Source organism: Ambystoma mexicanum, unplaced genomic scaffold (assembly GCF_040938575.1).
Source record: "Ambystoma mexicanum isolate Mex_15411 unplaced genomic scaffold, UKY_AmexF1_1 Mex_scaf1, whole genome shotgun sequence".
NCBI lineage: Eukaryota > Metazoa > Chordata > Amphibia > Caudata > Ambystomatidae > Ambystoma > Ambystoma mexicanum.
The window spans coordinates 5,065,756-5,086,745 of NW_027182324.1; the positions used below are offsets into that span (position 1 = coordinate 5,065,756).

General features: G+C 40.7%; 6 non-coding genes across 6 annotated transcripts; 5 read left to right on the forward strand and 1 right to left on the reverse strand.

Annotated features, from left to right (window-relative positions):
- The first annotated feature begins 2,346 nt into the window (after positions 1-2,346).
- TRNAT-AGU (transfer RNA threonine (anticodon AGU)) lies at positions 2,347-2,420 on the forward strand. Its single transcript has one exon. It is a non-coding gene; the product is annotated as a tRNA-Thr (tRNA).
- A 1,611-nt stretch (positions 2,421-4,031) lies between these two features.
- Positions 4,032-4,105, forward strand: TRNAT-AGU (transfer RNA threonine (anticodon AGU)). Its single transcript has one exon. It is a non-coding gene; the product is annotated as a tRNA-Thr (tRNA).
- Positions 4,106-7,363: 3,258 nt separating this feature from the next.
- Positions 7,364-7,437, forward strand: TRNAT-AGU (transfer RNA threonine (anticodon AGU)). Its single transcript has one exon. It is a non-coding gene; the product is annotated as a tRNA-Thr (tRNA).
- Positions 7,438-11,045: 3,608 nt separating this feature from the next.
- On the reverse strand, positions 11,046-11,117 carry TRNAK-UUU (transfer RNA lysine (anticodon UUU)). The gene has a single exon. It is a non-coding gene; the product is annotated as a tRNA-Lys (tRNA).
- Positions 11,118-18,280: 7,163 nt separating this feature from the next.
- Positions 18,281-18,354, forward strand: TRNAT-AGU (transfer RNA threonine (anticodon AGU)). The gene has a single exon. It is a non-coding gene; the product is annotated as a tRNA-Thr (tRNA).
- A 1,610-nt stretch (positions 18,355-19,964) lies between these two features.
- TRNAT-AGU (transfer RNA threonine (anticodon AGU)) lies at positions 19,965-20,038 on the forward strand. The gene has a single exon. It is a non-coding gene; the product is annotated as a tRNA-Thr (tRNA).
- The last annotated feature ends 952 nt before the right edge of the window (positions 20,039-20,990 follow it).

Here is a 20,990-nt window from a genome sequence, read left to right on the forward strand (position 1 = left end):
GCATCCAAGAACTCTGGACTCCACTACCTTAGAGTCATATTGCCCAAGGTTGCGATGCCATCAGAAATAGCACATATTAGAATGAGCAATTCATATTTCCTGCTTAATTTTTTGTAAAAGAAGCACAGGTACGCCTGAACAGGGACTTGAACCCTGGACCCTCAGATTAAAAGTCTGAGGCTCTACCGACTGAGCTATCCAGGCACAGGGATCACTTCCTATTTGAAACTTGATTTTCACTCTACAGCACCTCCATACATGGCAACCTCACTGGTCAATAAAGGAAATGAATTACTAGTGCATTACACACTTTTTGACACTGGAGACATAACTTTTTTCAGTCATTCCGTATCCAGATATAGAGATTTGCAGCATCTAGGACTTTAATGGTCACCCACTTACGGATTTGAATGTTTTGCAACATTCATGAGTGCAAACTTGCTCCCCAGTAAAGACGAACATGTGCTCCTAAATGCACACACTGGGCAATGCAGCCCGCTCTAAATCGACGATTAATGACATGCTCGTTTTGTGCAATGGAGTTTCAGTCAATTGGAAAACATTTTGAAAAGTTATATTGCAACAGAAGCACAGCCTTAAAAAAAGTGGATTTCACTTCTAAATGATTACACGAGGAAGGAAAGGAGACCAGATGCAAAAAAGGTGCTGTGGCTTAGTTGGTTAAAGAGCCTGTCTAGTAAACAAGAGATCCTGAGTTTGAATCTCAGCAGCGCCTCTCTGCTTTTTTTTCGACCAATCTGTCTCCCCAATATTAAAACTTTGTACAAAGATTTCTATTTCATGCTATTTAGAAGCACAGTCAGGCTTGAAATGTTGGCAAAGCATCCAAGAACTCTGGACTCCACTACCTTAGAGTCATATTGCCCAAGGTTGCGATGCCATCAGAAATAGCACATATTAGAATGAGCAATTCGTATTTCCTGCTTAATTTTTTGTAAAAGAAGCAAAGGTACGCCTGAACAGGGACGTGAACCCTGGACCCTCAGATTAAAAGTCTGATGCTCTACCGACTGAGCTATCCAAGCACATGGATCACTGACTATTTGAAACTTGATTTTCACTCTACAGCACCTCCATACATGGCTACCTCACTGGTCAATAAAGGAAATGAATTACTAGTGCATTACACACATTTTGACACTGGAGACATAACTTTTTTCAGTCATTCCTTATCCAGATATAGAGATTTGCAGCATCTAGGACTTTAATGGTCACCCACTTACGGACTTGAATGTTTTGCCACATTCATGAGTGCAAACCTGCTCCCCAGTAAAGACGAACATGTGCTCCTCAATGCACACACTGGGCAATGCAGTCCGGTCTAAATCGACGATTAATGACATGCTCGTTTTGTGCAATGGAGTTTCAGTCAATTGGAAAACATTTTGAAAAGTTATATTGCAACAGAAGCCCAGCCTTAAAAAAAGTGGATTTCACTTCTAAATGATTACATGAGGAAGGAAAGGAGACCACTTGCTAAAAAGGTGCTGTGGCTTAGTTGGTTAAAGTGCCTGTCTAGTAAAAAGGAGATCCTGAGCTCGAATCTCAGCAGCGCCTCTCTGCTTTTTTTTCGACCAATCTGTCTCCCCAATATTAAAACTTTGTAAAAAGATTGCTATTTAATGCTATTTAGAAGCACAGTCAGGCTTGAAATGTTGGCAAAGCATCCAAGAACTCTGGACTCCACTACCTTAGAGTCATATTGCCCAAGGTTGCGATGCCATCAGAAATAGCACATATTAGAATGAGCAATTCATATTTCCTGCTTAATTTTTTGTAAAAGAAGCACAGGTACGCCTGAACAGGGACTTGAACCCTGGACCCTCAGATTAAAAGTCTGAGGCTCTACCGACTGAGCTATCCAGGCACAGGGATCACTGCCTATTTGAAACTTGATTTTCACTCTACAGCACCTCCATACATGGCTACCTCACTGGTCAATAAAGGAAATGAATTACTAGTGCATTACACACTTTTTGACACTGGAGACATAACTTTTTTCAGTCATTCCGTATCCAGATATAGAGATTTGCAGCATCTAGGACTTTAATGGTCACCCACTTACGGATTTGAATGTTTTGCAACATTCATGAGTGCAAACTTGCTCCCCAGTAAAGACGAACATGTGCTCCTAAATGCACACACTGGGCAATGCAGTCCGCTCTAAATCGACGATTAATGACATGCTCGTTTTGTGCAATGGAGTTTCAGTCAATTGGAAAACATTTTGAAAAGTTATATTGCAACAGAAGCACAGCCTTAAAAAAAGTGGATTTCACTTCTAAATGATTACATGAGGAAGGAAAGGAGACCAGATGCAAAAAAGGTGCTGTGGCTTAGTTGGTTAAAGCGCCTGTCTAGTAAACAGGAGGTCCTGAGTTTGAATCTCAGCAGCACCACTCTGCTTTTTTTTGACCAATCTGTGTCCCCAATATTAAAACTTTGTACAGAGATTGCTATTTCATGCTATTTAGAAGCACAGTAAGGCTTGAAATGTTGGCAAAGCATCCAAGAACTCTGGACTCCACTACCTTAGAGTCATATTGCCCAAGGTTGCGATGCCATCAGAAATAGCAAATATTAGAATGAGCAATTCATATTTCCTGCTTAATTTTTTGTAAAAGAAGCAAAGGTACGCCTGAACAGGGACTTGAACCCTGGACCCTCAGATTAAAAGTCTGAGGCTCTACCGACTGAGCTATCCAGGCACATGGATCACTGCCATTTGAAACTTGATTTTCACTCTACAGCACCTCCATACATGGCTACCTCACTGGTCAATAAAGGAAATGAATTACTAGTGCATTACACACATTTTGACACTGGAGACATAACTTTTTTCAGTCATTCCGTATCCAGGTATAGAGATTTGCAGCATGTAGGACTTTAATGGTCACCCACCCCACGGATTTGAATGTTTTGCCACATTCATGAGTGCAAACTTGCTTCCCAGTAAAGACGTACATGTGCTCCTCAATGCACACACTGGGCAATGCAGTCCACTCTAAATCGTCGATTACTGACATGCTCGTTTTGTGTAATGGAGTTTCAGTCAATTGGAAAACATTTTGAAAAGTTATATTGCAACAGAAGCCCAGCCTTAAAAAAAGTGGATTTCACTTCTAAATGATTACACGAGGAAGGAAAGGAGATCAGGCGCAAAAAAGGTGCTGTGGCTTAGTTGGTTAAAGCGCCTGTCTAGTAAACAGGAGATCCTGTGTTTGAATCTCAGCAGCGCCTCTCTGCTTTTTTTTTTCAACCAATCTGTCTCCTCAATATTAAAACTTTGTACAAAGATTGCTATTTCATGCTATTTAGAAGCACAGTCATGCTTGAAATGTTGGCAAAGTATCCAAGAACTCTGGACTCCACTACCTCAAAGTCATATTGCCCAAGGTTGTGATGCCATCAGAAATAGCACACATTAGAATGAGCAATTCATATGTCCTGCTTAATTTTTTGTAAAAGAAGCAAAGGTACGCCTGAACAGGGACTTGAACCCTGGACCCTCAGATTAAAAGTCTGATGCTCTACCGACTGAGCTATCCGGGCACATGAATTTCTGCCTATTTCAAACTTGATTTTCACTCTACAGCACCACCATACATGGCTACCTCACTGGTCAATAAAGGAAATGAATTACTAGTGCATTACACACATTTTGACACTGGAGACATACCTTTTTTCAGTCATTCCGTATCCAGGTATAGAGATTTGCAGCATGTAGGACTTTAATGGTCACCCACCCCACGGATTTGAATGTTTTGCCACATTCATGAGTGTAAACTTGCTCCCCAGAAAGACGAACATGTGCTCCTCAATTCACACACTGGGCAATGCAGTCCGCTCTAAATCGACGATTAATGACATGCTCGTTTTGTGCAATGGAGTTTCAGTCAATTGGAAAACATTTTGAAAAGTTATATTGCAACAGAAGCCCAGCCTTAAAAAAAGTGGATTTCACTTCTAAATGATTACATGAGGAAGGAAAGGAGACCAGATGCAAAAAAGGTGCTGTGGCTTAGTTGGTTAAAGCGCCTGTCTAGTAAACAGGAGATCCTGAGTTCGAATCTCAGCAGCGCCTGTCTGCTTTTTTTTCGACCAATCTGTCTCCCCAATATTAAAACTTTGTACAAAGATTGCTATTTCATGCTATTTAGAAGCACAGTCAGGCTTGAAATGTTGGCAAAGCATCCAAGAACTCTGGACTCCACTACCTTAGAGTCATATTGCCCAAGGTTGCGATGCCATCAGAAATAGCACATATTAGAATGAGCAATTCATATTTCCTGGTTAATTTTTTGTAAAAGAAGCAAAGGTACGCCTGAACAGGGACTTGAACCCTGGACCCTCAGATTAAAAGTCTGATGCTCTACCGACTGAGCTATCCAGGCACAGGGATCACTGCCCATTTGAAACTTGATTTTCACTCTAGAGCACCTCCATACATGGCTACCTCACTGGTCAATAAAGGAAATGAATTACTAGTGCATTACACACATCTTGACACTGGAGACATAACTTTTTTCAGTCATTCCGTATCCAGATATAGAGATTTGCAGCATCTAGGACTTTAATGTTCACCCACTTACGGATTTTAATGTTTTGCCACATTCATGAGTGCAAACTTGCTCCCCAGTAAAGACGAACATGTGCTCCTCAATGCACACACTGGGCAATGCAGTCCGCTCTAAATTGACGATTAATGACATGCTCGTTTTGTGCAATGGAGTTTCAGTCAATTGGAAAACATTTTGTAAAGTTATATTGCAACAGAAGCCCAGCCTTAAAAAAAGTGGATTTCACTTCTAAATGATTACATGAGGAAGGAAAGGAGATCAGATGCAAAAGAGATGCTGTGGCTTAGTTGGCCTAGTAAACAGGAGATCCTGAGTTCGAATCTCAGCAGCGCCTGTCTGCTTATTTTTCGACCAATCTGTCTCCCCAATATTAAAACTTTGTACAAAGATTGCTATTTCATGCTATTTAGAAGCACAGTCAGGCTTGAAATGTTGGCAAAGCATCCAAGAACTCTGGACTCCACTACCTTAGAGTCATATTGCCCAAGGTTGCGATGCCATCAGAAATAGCACATATTAGAATGAGCAATTCATATTTCCTGCTTAATTTTTTGTAAAAGAAGCAAAGGTACGCCTGAACAGGGACTTGAACCCTGGACCCTCAGATTAAAAGTCTGATGCTCTACCGACTGAGCTATCCATGCACAGGGATCACTGCCCATTTGAAACTTGATTTTCACTCTACAGCACCTCCACACACGGCTACCTCACTGGTCAATAAAGGAAATGAATTACTAGTGCATTACACACATTTTGACACTGGAGACATAACTTTTTTCAGTCATTCCGTATCCAGATATAGAGATTTGCAGCATCTAGGACTTTAATGTTCACCCACTTACGGATTTGAATGTTTTGCCACATTCATGAGTGCAAACTTGCTCCCCAGTAAAGACGAACATGTGCTCCTCAATGCACACACTGGGCAATGCAGTCCACTCTAAATCGACGATTAATGACATGCTCATTTTGTGCAATGGAGTTTCAGTCAATTGAAAAACATTTTGAAAAGTTATATTGCAACAGAAGCCCAGCCTTAAAAAAGTGGATTTCACGTCTAAATGATTACATGAGGAAGGAAAGGAGACCAGATGCAAAAAAGGTGCTGTAGCTTAGTTGGTTAAAGCGCCTGTCTAGTAAACAGGAGATCCTGAGTTCGAATCTCAGCAGCGCCTGTCTGCTTTTTTTTCGACCAATCTGTCTCCCCAATATTAAAACTTTGTACAAAGATTGCTATTTCATGCTATTTAGAAGCACAGTCAGGCTTGAAATGTTGGCAAAGCATCCAAGAACTCTGGACTCCACTACCTTAGAGTCATATTGCCCAAGGTTGCGATGCCATCAGAAATAGCACATATTAGAATGAGCAATTCATATTTCCTGCTAAATTTTTTGTAAAAGAAGCAAAGATACGCCTGAACAGGGACTTGAACCCTGGACCCTCAGATTAAAAGTCTGATGCTCTACTGACTGAGCTATCCAGGCACAGGGATCACTGCCCATTTGAAACTTGATTTTCACTCTACAGCACCTCCATACATGGCTACCTCACTGGTCAATAGAGGAAATGAATTACTAGTGCATTACACACATTTTGACACTGGAGACATAACTTTTTTCAGTCATTCCGTATCCAGATATAGAGATTTGCAGCATCTAGGACTTTAATGTTCACCCACTTACGGATTTGAATGTTTTGCCACATTCATGAGTGCAAACTTGCTCCCCAGTAAAGACGAACATGTGCTCCTCAATGCACACACTGGGCAATGCAGTCCACTCTAAATCGACGATTGATGACATGCTCGTTTTGTGCAATGGAGTTTCAGTCAATTGGAAAACATTTTGAAAAGTTATATTGCAACAGAAGCCCAGCCTTAAAAAAGTGGATTTCACTTCTAAATGATTACATGAGGAAGGAAAGGAGACCAGATGCAAAAAAGGTGCTGTGGCTTAGTTGGTTAAAGCGCCTGTCTAGTAAACAGGAGATCCTGAGTTCGAATCTCAACAGCACCTGTCTGCTTTTTTTTCGACCAATCTGTCTCCCCAATATTAAAACTTTGTACAAAGATTGCTATTTCATGCTATTTAGAAGCACAGTCAGGCTTGAAATGTTGGCAAAGCATCCAAGAACTCTGGACTCCACTACCTTAGAGTCATATTGCCCAAGGTTGCGATGCCATCAGAAATAGCACATATTAGAATGAGCAATTCATATTTCCTGCTTAATTTTTTGTAAAAGAAGCACCGAACCCTGGACCCTCAGATTGAAAGTCTGATGCTCTACCAACTGAGCTATCCAAGCACAGGGATCAATGCCCATTTGAAACTTGATTTTCACTCTACAGCACCTCCATACATGGCTACCTCACTGGTCAATAAAGGAAATGAATTACTAGTGCATTACACACATTTTGACACTGGAGACATAACTTTTTCAGTCATTCCGTATCCAGATATAGAGATTTGCAGCATCTAGGACTTTAATGGTCACCCACTTACGGATTTGAATGTTTTGCCACATTCATGAGTGCAAACTTGCTCCCCAGTAAAGACGAACATGTGCTCCTCAATGCACACACTGGGCAATGCAGTCCACTCTAAATCAACAATTAATGACATGCTCGTTTTGTGCAATGGAGTTTCAGTCAATTGGAAAACATTTTGAAAAGTTATATTGCAACAGAAGCCCAGCCTTAAAAAAAGTGGATTTCACATCTAAATGATTACATGTTGAAGGAAAGGAGGCCAGATGCAAAAAAGGTGCTGTGGCTTAGTTGGTCAAAGCGCCTGTCTAGTAAACAGGAGGTCCTGAGTTTGAATCTCAGCAGCACCTTTCTGCTTTTTTTTCGACCAATCTGTCTACCCAATATTAAAACTTTGTACAAAGATTGCTATTTCATGCTATTTAGTAGCACAGTAAGGCTTGAAATGTTGGCAAAGCATCCAAGAACTCTGGACTCCACTACCTTAGAGTCATATTGCCCAAGGTTGCGATGCCATCAGAAATAGCACATATTAGAATGAGCAATTCATATTTCCTGCTTAATTTTTTGTAAAAGAAGCACAGGTACGCCTGAACAGGGACTTGAACCCTGGGCCCTCAGATTAAAAGTCTGATGCTCTACCGACTGAGCTATCCAGGCACAAGGATCACTGCCTATTTGAAACTTGATTTTCACTCTACAGCACCTCCATACATGGCTACCTCACTGGTCAATAAAGGAAATTAATTACTAGTGCATTACACACTTTTTGACACTGGAGACATAACTTTTTTCAGTCATTCCGTATCCAGAGATAGAGATTTGCAGCATCTAGGACTTTAATGGTCACCCACTTACGGATTTGAATGTTTTGCAACATTCATGAGTGCAAACTTGCTCCCCAGTAAAGACGAACATGTGCTCCTCAATGCACACACTGGGCAATGCAGTCCGCTCTAAATCGACGATTAATGACATGCTCGTTTTGTGCAATGGAGTTTCAGTCAATTGGAAAACATTTTGAAAAGTTATATTGCAACAGAAGCCCAGCCTTAAAAAAAGTGGATTTCACTTCTAAATGATTACATGAGGAAGGAAAGGAGACCAGATGCAAAAAAAGGTGCTTGGCTTAGTTGGTTAAAGCGCCTGTTTAGTAAACAGGAGGTCCTGAGGTCGAATCTCAGCAGCGCCTCTCTGCTTTTTTTTTTCGACCAATCTGTCTCCCAAATATTAAAACTTTGTACAAAGATTGCTATTTCATGCTATTTAGAAGCACAGTCAGGCTTGAAATGTTGGCAAAGCATCCAAGAACTCTGGACTCCACTACCTTAGAGTCATATTGCCCAAGGTTGCGATGCCATCAGAAATAGCACATATTAGAATGAGCAATTCATATTTCCTGCTTAATTTTTTGTAAAAGAAGCACAGGTACGCCTGAACAGGGACTTGAACCCTGGGCCCTCAGATTAAAAGTCTGATGCTCTACCGACTAAGCTATCCAGACACAAGGATCACTGCTATTTGAAACTTGATTTTCACTCTACAGCACCTCCATACATGGCTACCTCACTGGTCAATAAAGTAAATGAATTACTAGTGCATTACACACATTTTGACACTGGAGACATAACTTTTTTCAGTCATTCCGTATCCAGATATAGAGATTTGCAGCATCTAGGACTTTAATGTTCACCCACTTACGGATTTGAATGTTTTGCCACATTCATGAGTGCAAACTTGCTCCCCAGTAAAGACGAACATGTGCTCCTCAATGCACACACTGGGCAATGCAGTCCACTCTAAATCAATGATTAATGACATGCTCGTTTTGTGCAATGGAGTTTCAGTCAATTGGAAAACATTTTGAAAATTTATATTGCAACAGAAGCCCAGCCTTAAAAAAGTGGATTTCACATCTAAATGATTACATGAGGAAGGAAAGGAGACCAGATGCAAAAAAGGTGCTGTGGCTTAGTTGGTCAAAGTGCCTGTCTAGTAAACAGGAGGTCCTGAGTTTGAATCTCAGCAGCGCCTTTCTGCTTTTTTTTCGACCAATCTGTCTCCCCAATATTAAAACTTTGTACAAAGATTGCTATTTCATGCTATTTAGAAGCACAGTCAGGCTTGAAATGTTGGTAAAGCATCAAAGAACTCTGGACTCCACTACCTTAGAGTCATATTGCCCAAGGTTGCGATGCCATCAGAAATAGCACATATTAGAATGAGCAATTCATATTTCCTGCTTAATTTTTTGTAAAAGAAGCAAAGGTACGCTCGAACAGGGACTTGAACCCTGGACCCTCAGATTAAAAGTCTGATGCTCTACCGACTGAGCTATCCAGGCACATGGATTTCTGCCTATTTCAAACTTGATTTTCACTCTACAGCACCACCATACATGGCTACCTCACTGGTCAATAAAGGAAATGAATTACTAGTGCATTACACACATTTTGACACTAGAGACATAACTTTTTTCAGTCATTCCGTATCCAGATATAGAGATTTGCAGCATGTAGGACTTTAATGGTCACCCACCCCACGGATTTGAATGTTTTGCCACATTCATGAGTGCAAACTTGCTTCCCAGTAAAGACGTACATGTGCTCCTCAATGCACACACTGGGCAATGCAGTCCACTCTAAATCGTCGATTACTGACATGCTCGTTTTGTGTAATGGAGTTTCAGTCAATTGGAAAACATTTTGAAAAGTTATATTGCAACAGAAGCCCAGCCTTAAAAAAAGTGGATTTCACTTCTAAATGATTACACGAGGAAGGAAAGGAGATCAGACGCAAAAAAAGGTGCTGTGGCTTAGTTGGTTAAAGCGCCTGTCTAGTAAACAGGAGATCCTGAGTTTGAATCTCAGCAGCGCCTCTCTGCTTTTTTTTTTCAACCAATCTGTCTCCTCAATATTAAAACTTTGTACAAAGATTGCTATTTCATGCTATTTAGAAGCACAGTCATGCTTGAAATGTTGGCAAAGTATCCAAGAACTCTGGACTCCACTACCTCAGAGTCATATTGCCCAAGGTTGTGATGCCATCAGAAATAGCACACATTAGAATGAGCAATTCATATGTCCTGCTTAATTTTTTGTAAAAGAAGCACAGGTACGCCTGAACAGGGACTTGAACCCTGGGCCCTCAGATTAAAAGTCTGATGCTCTACCGACTGAGCTATCCAGACACAAGGATCACTGCTATTTGAAACTTGATTTTCACTCTAAAGCACCTCCATACATGGCTACCTCACTGGTCAATAAAGGAAATTAATTACTAGTGCATTACACACTTTTTGACACTGGAGACATAACTTTTTTCAGTCATTCCGTATCCAGATATAGAGATTTGCAGCATCTAGGACTTTAATGGTCACCCACTTACGGATTTGAATGTTTTGCAACATTCATGAGTGCAAACCTGCTCCCCAGTAAAGACGAACATGTGCTCCTCAATGCACACACTGGGCAATGCAGTCCGCTCTAAATCGACGATTAATGACATGCTCGTTTTGTGCAATGGAGTTTCAGTCAATTGGAAAACATTTTGAAAAGTTATATTGCAACAGAAGCACAGCCTTAAAAAAAGTGGATTTCACTTCTAAATGATTACATGAGGAAGGAAAGGAGACCAGATGCAAAAAAGGTGCTGTGGCTTAGTTGGTTAAAGCGCCTGTCTAGTAAACAGGAGGTCCTGAGTTTGAATCTCAGCAGCGCCTCTCTGCTTTTTTTTCGACCAATCTGTCTCCCCAATATTAAAACTTTGTACAAAGATTGCTATTTCATGCTATTTAGAAGCACAGTCAGGCTTGAAATGTTGGCAAAGCATCCAAGAACTCTGGTCTCCACTACCTTAGAGTCATATTGCCCAAGGTTGCAATGCCATCAGAAATAGCAAATATTAGAATGAGCAATTCATATTTCCTGCTTAATTTTTTGTAAAAGAAGCAAAGGTACGCCTGAACAGGGACTTGAACCCTGGACCCTCAGATTAAAAGTCTGATGCTCTACCACTGAGCTATCCAGGCACAGGGATCACTGACCATTTGAAACTTGATTTTCACTCTACAGCACCTCCATACATGGCTACCTCACTGGTCAATAAGGGAAATGAATTACTAGTGCATTACACACATTACGACACTGGAGACATGATGTTTTTCAGTCATTCCATATCCAGATATAGAGATTTGCAGCATCTAGGACTTTAATGGTCACCCACTCACGGATTTGAATGTTTTGCCACATTCATGAGTGTAAACTTGCTCCCCAGTAAAGACGAACATGTGCTCCTCAATTCACACTCTGGGCAATGCAGTCCGCTCTAAATCGACGATTAATGACATGCTCGTTTTGTGCAATGGAGTTTCAGTCAATTGGAAAACATTTTGAAAAGTTATATTGCAACAGAAGCCCAGCCTTAAAAAAGTGGATTTCACTTCTAAATGATTACATGAGGAAGGAAAGGAGACCAGATGCAAAAAAGGAGCTGTGGCTTAGTTGGTTAAAGCGCCTGTCTAGTAAACAGGAGATCCTGAGTTCGAATATCAACAGCGCCTCTCTGCTTTTTTTTCAACCAATCTGTCTCCCCAATATTAAAACTTTGTACAAAGATTGCTATTTCATGCTATTTAGAAGCACAGTCAGGCTTGAAATGTTGGCAAAGCATCCAAGAACTCTGGACTCCACTACCTTAGAGTCATATTGCCCAAGGTTGCGATGCCATCAGAAATAGCACATATTAGAATGAGCAATTCATATTTCCTGCTTAATTTTTTGTAAAAGAAGCAAAGGTACACCCAAACAGGAACTTGAACCCTGGGCCCTCAGATTAAAAGTCTGATGCTCTACCGACTGAGCTATCCAGGCACAAGGATCACTGTCTATTTGAAACTTGATTTTCACTCTACAGCACCTCCATACATGGCTACCTCACTGGTCAATAAAGGAAATTAATTACTAGTGTATTACACACTTTTTGACACTGGAGACATAACTTTTTTCAGTCATTCCGTATCCAGATATAGAGATTTGCAGCATCTAGGACTTTAATGGTCACCCACTTACGGATTTGAATGTTTTGCAACATTCATGAGTGCAAACTTGCTCCCCAGTAAAGACGAACATGTGCTCCTCAATGCACACACTGGGCAATGCAGTCCGCTCTAAATCGACGATTAATGACATGCTCGTTTTGTGCAATGGAGTTTCAGTCAATTGGAAAACATTTTGAAAAGTTATATTGCAACAGAAGCCCAGCCTTAAAAAAAGTGGATTTCACTTCTAAATGATTACATGAGGAAGGATAGGAGACCAGATGCAAAAAAAGGTGCTTGGCTTAGTTGGTCAAAGCGCCTGTTTAGTAAACAGGAGGTCCTGAGGTCGAATCTCAGCAGCGCCTCTCTGCTTTTTTTTTTCGACCAATCTGTCTCCCCAATATTAAAACTTTGTACAAAGATTGCTATTTCATGCTATTTAGAAGCACAGTCAGGCTTGAAATGTTGGCAAAGCATCCAAGAACTCTGGACTCCACTACCTTAGAGTCATATTGCCCAAGGTTGCGATGCCATCAGAAATAGCACATATTAGAATGAGCAATTCATATTTCCTGCTTAATTTTTTGTAAAAGAAGCAAAGGTACACCCAAACAGGAACTTGAACCCTGGGCCCTCAGATTAAAAGTCTGATGCTCTACCGACTGAGCTATCCAGGCACAAGGATCACTGTCTATTTGAAACTTGATTTTCACTCTACAGCACCTCCATACATGGCTACCTCACTGGTCAATAAAGGAAATTAATTACTAGTGCATTACACACTTTTTGACACTGGAGACATAACTTTTTTCAGTCATTCCGTATCCAGATATAGAGATTTGCAGCATCTAGGACTTTAATGGTCACCCACTTACGGATTTGAATGTTTTGCAACATTCATGAGTGCAAACTTGCTCCCCAGTAAAGACGAACATGTGCTCCTCAATGCACACACTGGGCAATGCAGTCCGCTCTAAATCGACGATTAATGACATGCTCGTTTTGTGCAATGGAGTTTCAGTCAATTGGAAAACATTTTGAAAAGTTATATTGCAACAGAAGCCCAGCCTTAAAAAAAGTGGATTTCACTTCTAAATGATTACATGAGGAAGGATAGGAGACCAGATGCAAAAAAAGGTGCTTGGCTTAGTTGGTTAAAGCGCCTGTTTAGTAAACAGGAGGTCCTGAGGTCGAATCTCAGCAGCGCCTCTCTGCTTTTTTTTTTCGACCAATCTGTCTCCCCAATATTAAAACTTTGTACAAAGATAGCTATTTCATGCTATTTAGAAGCACAGTCAGGCTTGAAATGTTGGCAAAGCATCCAAGAACTCTGGACTCCACTACCTTAGAGTCATATTGCCCAAGGTTGCGATGCCATCAGAAATAGCACATATTAGAATGAGCAATTCATATTTCCTGCTTAATTTTTTGTAAAAGAAGCAAAGGTACACCCAAACAGGAACTTGAACCCTGGGCCCTCAGATTAAAAGTCTGATGCTCTACCGACTGAGCTATCCAGGCACAAGGATCACTGTCTATTTGAAACTTGATTTTCACTCTACAGCACCTCCATACATGGCTACCTCACTGGTCAATAAAGGAAATTAATTACTAGTGCATTACACACTTTTTGACACTGGAGACATGACTTTTTTCAGTCATTCCGTATCCAGATATAGAGATTTGCAGCATCTAGGACTTTAATGGTCACCCACTTACGGATTTGAATGTTTTGCAACATTCATGAGTGCAAACTTGCTCCCCAGTAAAGACGAACATGTGCTCCTAAATGCACACACTGGGCAATGCAGTCCGCTCTAAATCGACGATTAATGACATGCTCGTTTTGTGCAATGGAGTTTCAGTCAATTGGAAAACATTTTGAAAAGTTATATTGCAACAGAAGCACAGCCTTAAAAAAAGTGGATTTCAATTCTAAATGATTACATGAGGAAGGAAAGGAGACCAGATGCAAAAAAGGTGCTGTGGCTTAGTTGGTTAAAGCGCCTGTCTAGTAAACAGGAGGTCCTGAGTTTGAATCTCAGCAGAGCCTCTCTGCTTTTTTTTCGACCAATCTGTCTCCCCAATATTAAAACTTTGTACAAAGATTGCTATTTCATGCTATTTAGAAGCACAGTCAGGCTTGAAATGTTGGCAAAGCATCCAAGAACTCTGGTCTCCACTACCTTAGAGTCATATTGCCCAAGGTTGCAATGCCATCAGAAATAGCAAATATTAGAATGAGCAATTCATATTTCCTGCTTAATTTTTTGTAAAAGAAGCAAAGGTACGCCTGAACAGGGACTTGAACCCTGGACCCTCAGATTAAAAGTCTGATGCTCTACCGACTGAGCTAACCGGGAACAGCGATCACTGTTTATCTGAAACTTAATTTTCACTCTACAGCATCTCCATACATGGCTACATCACTGGTCAATAAAGGGCATGAATTACTAGTGCATTACACACATTTTGACACTGGAGACATACCTTTTTTCAGTCATTCCGTATCCAGGTATAGAGATTTGCAGCATGTAGGACTTTAATGGTCACCCACCCCACGGATTTGAATGTTTTGCCACATTCATGAGTGCAAACTTGCTTCCCAGTAAAGACGTACATGTGCTCCTCAATGCACACACTGGGCAATGCAGTCCACTCTAAATCGTCGATTACTGACATGCTCGTTTTGTGTAATGGAGTTTCAGTCAATTGGAAAACATTTTGAAAAGTTATATTGCAACAGAAGCCCAGCCTTAAAAAAACTGGATTTCACTTCTAAATGATTACACGAGGAAGGAAAGGAGATCAGACGCAAAAAAGGTGCTGTGGCTTAGTTGGTTAAAGCGCCTGTCTAGTAAACAGGAGATCCTGAGTTTGAATCTCAGCAGCGCCTCTCTGCTTTTTTTTTTTCAACCAATCTGTCTCCTCAATATTAAAACTTTGTACAAAGATTGCTATTTCATGCTATTTAGAAGCACAGTCATGCTTGAAATGTTGGCAAAGTATACAAGAACTCTGGACTCCACTACCTCAGAGTCATATTGCCCAAGGTTGTGATGCCATCAGAAATAGCACACATTAGAATGAGCAATTCATATGTCCTGCTTAATTTTTTGTAAAAGAAGCAAAGGTACGCCTGAACAGGGACTTGAACCCTGGACCCTCAGATTAAAAGTCTAATGCTCTACCACTGAGCTATCCAGGCACAGGGATCACTGACCATTTGAAACTTGATTTTCACTCTACAGCACCTCCATACATGGCTACCTCACTGGTCAATAAGGGAAATGAATTACTAGTGCATTACACACATTACGACACTGGAGACATGACGTTTTTCAGTCATTCCATATCCAGATATAGAGATTTGCAGCATCTAGGACTTTAATGGTCACCCACTCACGGATTTGAATGTTTTGCCACATTCATGAGTGTAAACTTGCTCCCCAGTAAAGACGAACATGTGCTCCTCAATTCACACTCTGGGCAATGCAGTCCGCTCTAAATCGACGATTAATGACATGCTCGTTTTGTGCAATGGAGTTTCAGTCAATTGGAAAACATTTTGAAAAGTTATATTGCAACAGAAGCCCAGCCTTAAAAAAGTGGATTTCACTTCTAAATGATTACATGAGGAAGGAAAGGAGATCAGATGCAAAAGAGATGCTGTGGCTTAGTTGGCCTAGTAAACAGGAGATCCTGAGTTCGAATCTCAGCAGCGCCTGTCTGCTTATTTTTCGACCAATCTGTCTCCCCAATATTAAAACTTTGTACAAAGATTGCTATTTCATGCTATTTAGAAGCACAGTCAGGCTTGAAATGTTGGCAAAGCATCCAAGAACTCTGGACTCCACTACCTTAGAGTCATATTGCCCAAGGTTGCGATGCCATCAGAAATAGCACATATTAGAATGAGCAATTCATATTTCCTGCTTAATTTTTTGTAAAAGAAGCAAAGGTACGCCTGAACAGGGACTTGAACCCTGGACCCTCAGATTAAAAGTCTGATGCTCTACCGACTGAGCTATCCATGCACAGGGATCACTGCCCATTTGAAACTTGATTTTCACTCTACAGCACCTCCATACACGGCTACCTCACTGGTCAATAAAGGAAATGAATTACTAGTGCATTACACACATTTTGACACTGGAGACATAACTTTTTTCAGTCATTCCGTATCCAGATATAGAGATTTGCAGCATCTAGGACTTTAATGTTCACCCACTTACGGATTTGAATGTTTTGCCACATTCATGAGTGCAAACTTGCTCCCCAGTAAAGACGAACATGTGCTCCTCAATGCACACACTGGGCAATGCAGTCCACTCTAAATCGACGATTAATGACATGCTCATTTTGTGCAATGGAGTTTCAGTCAATTGAAAAACATTTTGAAAAGTTATATTGCAACAGAAGCCCAGCCTTAAAAAAGTGGATTTCACGTCTAAATGATTACATGAGGAAGGAAAGGAGACCAGATGCAAAAAAGGTGCTGTAGCTTAGTTGGTTAAAGCGCCTGTCTAGTAAACAGGAGATCCTGAGTTCGAATCTCAGCAGCGCCTGTCTGCTTTTTTTTCGACCAATCTGTCTCCCCAATATTAAAACTTTGTACAAAGATTGCTATTTCATGCTATTTAGAAGCACAGTCAGGCTTGAAATGTTGGCAAAGCATCCAAGAACTCTGGACTCCACTACCTTAGAGTCATATTGCCCAAGGTTGCGATGCCATCAGAAATAGCACATATTAGAATGAGCAATTCATATTTCCTGCTAAATTTTTTGTAAAAGAAGCAAAGATACGCCTGAACAGCGACTTGAACCCTGGACCCTCAGATTAAAAGTCTGATGCTCTACTGACTGAGCTATCCAGGCACAGGGATCACTGCCCATTTGAAACTTGATTTTCACTCTACAGCACCTCCATACATGGCTACCTCACTGGTCAATAGAGGAAATGAATTACTAGTGCATTACACACATTTTGACACTGGAGACATAACTTTTTTCAGTCATTCCGTATCCAGATATAGAGATTTGCAGCATCTAGGACTTTAATGTTCACCCACTTACGGATTTGAATGTTTTGCCACATTCATGAGTGCAAACTTGCTCCCCAGTAAAGACGAACATGTGCTCCTCAATGCACACACTGGGCAATGCAGTCCACTCTAAATCGACGATTGATGACATGCTCGTTTTGTGCAATGGAGTTTCAGTCAATTGGAAAACATTTTGAAAAGTTATATTGCAACAGAAGCCCAGCCTTAAAAAAGTGGATTTCACTTCTAAATGATTACATGAGGAAGGAAAGGAGACCAGATGCAAAAAAGGTGCTGTGGCTTAGTTGGTTAAAGCGCCTGTCTAGTAAACAGGAGATCCTGAGTTCGAATCTCAACAGCACCTGTCTGCTTTTTTTTCGACCAATCTGTCTCCCCAATATTAAAACTTTGTACAAAGATTGCTATTTCATGCTATTTAGAAGCACAGTCAGGCTTGAAATGTTGGCAAAGCATCCAAGAACTCTGGACTCCACTACCTTAGAGTCATATTGCCCAAGGTTGCGATGCCATCAGAAATAGCACATATTAGAATGAGCAATTCATATTTCCTGCTTAATTTTTTGTAAAAGAAGCACCGAACCCTGGACCCTCAGATTGAAAGTCTGATGCTCTACCAACTGAGCTATCCAAGCACAGGGATCAATGCCCATTTGAAACTTGATTTTCACTCTACAGCACCTCCATACATGGCTACCTCACTGGTCAATAAAGGAAATGAATTACTAGTGCATTACACACATTTTGACACTGGAGACATAACTTTTTCAGTCATTCCGTATCCAGATATAGAGATTTGCAGCATCTAGGACTTTAATGGTCACCCACTTACGGATTTGAATGTTTTGCCACATTCATGAGTGCAAACTTGCTCCCCAGTAAAGACGAACATGTGCTCCTCAATGCACACACTGGGCAATGCAGTCCACTCTAAATCAACAATTAATGACATGCTCGTTTTGTGCAATGGAGTTTCAGTCAATTGGAAAACATTTTGAAAAGTTATATTGCAACAGAAGCCCAGCCTTAAAAAAAGTGGATTTCACATCTAAATGATTACATGTTGAAGGAAAGGAGGCCAGATGCAAAAAAGGTGCTGTGGCTTAGTTGGTCAAAGCGCCTGTCTAGTAAACAGGAGGTCCTGAGTTTGAATCTCAGCAGCACCTTTCTGCTTTTTTTTCGACCAATCTGTCTACCCAATATTAAAACTTTGTACAAAGATTGCTATTTCATGCTATTTAGTAGCACAGTAAGGCTTGAAATGTTGGCAAAGCATCCAAGAACTCTGGACTCCACTACCTTAGAGTCATATTGCCCAAGGTTGCGATGCCATCAGAAATAGCACATATTAGAATGAGCAATTCATATTTCCTGCTTAATTTTTTGTAAAAGAAGCACAGGTACGCCTGAACAGGGACTTGAACCCTGGGCCCTCAGATTAAAAGTCTGATGCTCTACCGACTGAGCTATCCAGGCACAAGGATCACTGCCTATTTGAAACTTGATTTTCACTCTACAGCACCTCCATACATGGCTACCTCACTGGTCAATAAAGGAAATTAATTACTATTGCATTACACACTTTTTGACACTGGAGACATAACTTTTTTCAGTCATTCCGTATCCAGAGATAGAGATTTGCAGCATCTAGGACTTTAATGGTCACCCACTTACGGATTTGAATGTTTTGCAACATTCATGAGTGCAAACTTGCTCCCCAGTAAAGACGAACATGTGCTCCTCAATGCACACACTGGGCAATGCAGTCCGCTCTAAATCGACGATTAATGACATGCTCGTTTTGTGCAATGGAGTTTCAGTCAATTGGAAAACATTTTGAAAAGTTATATTGCAACAGAAGCCCAGCCTTAAAAAAAGTGGATTTCACTTCTAAATGATTACATGAGGAAGGAAAGGAGACCAGATGCAAAAAAAGGTGCTTGGCTTAGTTGGTTAAAGCGCCTGTTTAGTAAACAGGAGGTCCTGAGGTCGAATCTCAGCAGCGCCTCTCTGCTTTTTTTTTTCGACCAATCTGTCTCCCAAATATTAAAACTTTGTACAAAGATTGCTATTTCATGCTATTTAGAAGCACAGTCAGGCTTGAAATGTTGGCAAAGCATCCAAGAACTCTGGACTCCACTACCTTAGAGTCATATTGCCCAAGGTTGCGATGCCATCAGAAATAGCACATATTAGAATGAGCAATTCATATTTCCTGCTTAATTTTTTGTAAAAGAAGCACAGGTACGCCTGAACAGGGACTTGAACCCTGGGCCCTCAGATTAAAAGTCTGATGCTCTACCGACTGAGCTATCCAGACACAAGGATCACTGCTATTTGAAACTTGATTTTCACTCTACAGCACCTCCATACATGGCTACCTCACTGGTCAATAAAGTAAATGAATTACTAGTGCATTACACACATTTTGACACTGGAGACATAACTTTTTTCAGTCATTCCGTATCCAGATATAGAGATTTGCAGCATCTAGGACTTTAATGTTCACCCACTTACGGATTTGAATGTTTTGCCACATTCATGAGTGCAAACTTGCTCCCCAGTAAAGACGAACATGTGCTCCTCAATGCACACACTGGGCAATGCAGTCCACGCTAAATCGACGATTAATGACATGCTCGTTTTGTGCAATGGAGTTTCAGTCAATTGGAAAACATTTTGAAAAGTTATATTGCAACAGAAGCCCAGTCTTAAAAAAGTGGATTTCACTTCTAAATGATTACATGAGGAAGGAAAGGAGACCAGATGCAAAAAAGGTGCTGTGGCTTAGTTGGTTAAAGCGCCTGTCTAGTAAACAGGAGATCCTGAGTTCGAATCTCAGCAGCGCCTGTCTGCTTTTTTTTCGACCAATCTGTCTCCCCAATATTAAAACTTTGTACAAAGATTGCTATTTCATGCTATTTAGAAGTACAGTCAGGCTTGAAATGTTGGCAAAGCATCCAAGAATTCTGGACTCCACTACCTTAGAGTCATATTGCCCAAGGTTGCGATGCCATCAGAAATAGCACATATTAGAATGAGCAATTCATATTTCCTGCTAAATGTTTTGTAAAAGAAGCAAACATACGCCTGAACATTGACTTGAACCCTGGACCCTCAGATTAAAAGTCTGATGCTCTACCGACTGAGCTATCCAGGCACAGGGATCACTGCCCATTTGAAACTTGATTTTCACTCTACAGCACCTCCATACATGGCTACCTCACTGGTCAATAAAGGAAATGAATTACTAGTGCATTACACACATTTTGACACTGGAGACATAACTTTTTTCAGTCATTCCGTATCCAGATATAGAGATTTGCAGCATCTAGGACTTTAATGTTCACCCACTTACGGATTTGAATGTTTTGCCACATTCATGAGTGCAAACTTGCTCCCCAGTAAAGACGAACATGTGCTCCTCAATGCACACACTGGGCAATGCAGTCCACTCTAAATCGACGATTAATGACATGCTCGTTTTGTGCAATGGAGTTTCAGTCAATTGGAAAACATTTTGAAAAGTTATATTGCAACAGAAGCCCAGCCTTAAAAAAGTGGATTTCACTTCTAAATGATTACATGAGGAAGGAAAGGAGACCAGATGCAAAAAAGGTGCTGTGGCTTAGTTGGTTAAAGCGCCTGTCTAGTAAACAGGAGATCCTGAGTTCGAATCTCAACAGCGCCTGTCTGCTTTTTTTTCGACCAATCTGTCTCCCCAATATTAAAACTTTGTACAAAGATTGCTATTTCATGCTATTTAGAAGCACAGTCAGGCTTGAAATGTTGGCAAAGCATC